This window comes from Anneissia japonica, unplaced genomic scaffold (genome assembly GCF_011630105.1).
Source record: "Anneissia japonica isolate Jap-2015-1 unplaced genomic scaffold, ASM1163010v1 scaffold288028_len459517_cov177, whole genome shotgun sequence".
In the NCBI taxonomy this organism is placed as follows: Eukaryota; Metazoa; Echinodermata; class Crinoidea; order Comatulida; family Comatulidae; genus Anneissia; species Anneissia japonica.
In genome coordinates this window covers 254,674-258,040 of record NW_022733874.1, presented here as the reverse complement: position 1 = coordinate 258,040, position 3,367 = coordinate 254,674, and the positions used below count along the sequence as shown (strand labels likewise).

The following is a 3,367-nucleotide window of genomic DNA, read 5'->3' as shown; positions in this document are numbered from 1 at the left end:
AAAATTGGCTGTCACGGTTGTTTAAATTTTGCGATGTAGTTCTTCTTCCGACGTCATCGTCATAGTCATCGTCCATGATGTAGTTATGGAGGGCGGAGCTTGAGGTTTTCCACCCAGTCTAAAGCTAATTTCATGGCCCTCCACCCACCTTTATTATAACCCCATTGTCCATTCTCAAAATCCACTCATATTTAGAGTTTACCAATTTTATCACCCACCATCCTTAAAATGTCTACCACTTAGTTTTCTGCAGCTACAACCCTGATCGTCGTCGTCATCATCATATAAGCATCTTCGTCATCGTCGTTATCTTCATCATTCAGACACAGGGCCCAAGATTTCCAACAGAGAACTTAATCACTGTCCTACTCATATTCAAAATTACAAGACAAACATACAGACACATGATGTTTCATCATTATCATTGTAATTATTAATATTATTGATGTTGTTGTTTAAGTTGTTGTTAAGCTCGAGTACCAATATGACTCGCATTTGAAGCACTTTGAATTTATGATACAGACAGCATGTAAATGTTGACCTAACATGTTCTGATGTAAAGCAATACGTTTTATATCTTACTAGTGTTATATGGATCAACGTGTATTCTGTGAGGAAGTAGGCCTATATAACACCTCTGCGTGCACGTAATCGCGTTTATAGTTAACTCACGGAGCAGGTATATACCTTCAATTCGTCTCTTCCATTTCTCTCTCTGTCTTTAATAGAGACTTAAAGTGGTTCTTCATGTCTATAGTAAACTTTATTGTCGTATATCTCATTTCAACAGTACTTAGAATATCAAATGTTGGAAAATTGAAATTAATAAAGAATAACTCATTTTTGTCGCATGTAACGACAGCAGATTATGTCCGTGGGTTTATCTTTTTGTGTTTTTTTTCTAGTGTTGAGTTTCCTATGTAAACTATCCTCGCCACGCACCTCCCAGCATTATGAAATGTGTATAAGGACTATGTACGTAAAAATCAATAACTATAATTACAGTATTAATGATAGTAAACCAGTCAGGTTATGTATACGCTGGAAGTAAAGTAAACATGTTTTCAATGTGTCTTGAGATGGAATAATATCAGAAACCTGACATTTGAATGGAGTTACAGTTGAAACTTTTCTAGAGAATAATATTAATAAAACATATTGCGAAATACTTAATTGGAAAATCAGACGAAAAGCAAATATATTGCAGCATTCCAGATATAAATAATATTCAGCTTATGTAAAATCTACTTGCTTGGACCATTATTTTCAAGAACTACCCAACCAACAATTTTACGTTTTAATGACTTTGCACTTTGGTGCTCTACACGTTTGTAAAACCATGAATACGTATTTATGACGTAGTTTACAACCAAATAATTTTATCGTTATGTTAAATGCTATTTTCTGACAGTTTAATTACAACGTTCGCGAATTTTATAATAACGTTTTATTTTTGCTGGATCCATGGATCATTAGAAGATTTCCATCCTCTCCACTTTTCCAAACATCGTTGTATTAACTTACTTAGGCTTTGGTGGAATACCAGGAAGTGGGTCCAACTTTAATTTTATGAACCATTTTACTGGTAAAAACCCAACAGATGTAGATTGTTTAATTTTATATAAAATACATTGGTATTATATTTTTGGTTGTAGCTGTTAAGCGCGAGTCAGCAACTACCACATACCGAGACCGAAGTTGGGAACATCTTAACAACAAGGTCGTAATCAATCGTACTGTATATTCATTAGAAATATTAACTCTGTAACTCCCACTTAAAAAGGAAATCAAGCCCATCCAGGTTTCCGCTGTCGAGAATATACAAAAACACTTCTGTTTACAAATTGTAAATTTATTGAATTCAATTCTAATTATCTTGATTGATGAAAATGAAAAGTAAAGCTGGAATTTTTATAAAACAGAAGTGTTAATATAGAAAACCAAATTTCGTCCCAATGGTAGCCATCACATAATTCAAACACTCGGCAAATTTGTGAATATTTAAATAAAAAAAGTTGGATGACTCTGCTAAAGTTGTTTTCTAAATAATGACAATCTATAAACGTGTTATTGACAGATAATAGGCCTAATGATTATATCTTCAAATAATAATACAGACGGTCGTTTCTTAGTTGTTTTCAATGTCAAAATATTATTAGACCGTTGCAAGGTTTTCAATCCATGTTTTGAAACTATCACCGATTTTAAGGTATTCATAAAATGAAGGAACATTATTCTCAACACATATTGCATCAACACTCCAAGGACGTCTTTTAAGATCAACATAAAGACATTATTTTAGAAGTTTTGCATTGTACATGGTATCATATACAGGTCATATAATGTTAATGTTTTCTTTCTTCCCTTAGACTCAATGTTTAGGGCATTAATTTTGAATAGGCCCTACATAGGCCAAGGGTCAGGAGTATAAAAACAGATGTTTACAAAATGCAATATTAGTTAACATAATTTGTTTTGTTATAAGCAAGATAAATATATTTTTAATATTTTATATTAAAGTAAAATTGTTATTAAATGTATAAACTTATTTTCTGTTGGATAATTGTAAAAATAGACTGGTAATAACTCTTCTCACATCTTATGAGAATACATAAAATGAAGTAAAGTGATACACTTATCTTCAACTTCATTACATTAACATAATTTACATAATCTTAATTCTATTTTTCCCCCATACCATCTATCTTTTTCAAGCTCAATACCGAGAATTCCTAAATGAAATTGGGTTAGTAATTATTTTTGTTTAAAATGTTTAATTTGAAGTAAATAATTTTCTATACAGTATATTTTTCTGTTAATAATACCGTAAAACCTCGAATTGAAGCCGTGGGCTTTTTTTTTTTTTTTTTTTATTTCTCCGAATTTTTTAAGGGCTACATTTCGAAGCTACTTTTGCGAAGTAAAGAGGGGCGGGGCTTCTTTTCAAAATGAATACTGTAAATTTTGTGGATTTGCTATTAAACAATAAATAAGACCGCTGTAACATCATCGTGTATGTTATTTTATTGCTAGCTGCACTTGGAGAGCTCCCAGAAAGTAGCCTTAACGCCACTTTTGAGCAATCCAGTCTGATGTTATAGCATTGTTTCTTTTCTGATTTTTTTTGTTTGCTTGTTTATCTGTTACTGTGTAAGTTGAACTGAAGACGAAATAAATGATATGATATGATATGATATCAATCTGTATCATGGAATGTATCTAACTAAAATCTAATTAAATCACCTGAACTACTGTATAAACCAAGCTCATTTTTAATCTATTTTGTTTTTTGAAATTCATCTCCAAAAGAAGCCTACGCTATCTTGAAAAGAAGCCCTGGGCTTCTTTTCGAGGTTAATTTTGCAAA

General features: G+C 31.9%; 1 protein-coding gene across 2 annotated transcripts in view; it reads left to right on the top strand.

Moving 5' to 3' along the window:
- Positions 1-578: 578 nt before the first annotated feature.
- The window catches only part of LOC117116240 (cholecystokinin receptor type A-like), an 11,401-nt gene continuing 8,612 nt past the window's right edge, over positions 579-3,367 (top strand). Inside the window, exon 1 of one of the 2 annotated variants that reach the window (XM_033260226.1) lies at positions 579-679. The gene's annotated coding sequence lies outside the window, so the exon portion shown is untranslated. Of the gene's footprint in view, positions 680-924; positions 976-3,367 lie in introns of those variants that run through there. The other variant, XM_033260228.1, reaches the window with a different exon arrangement.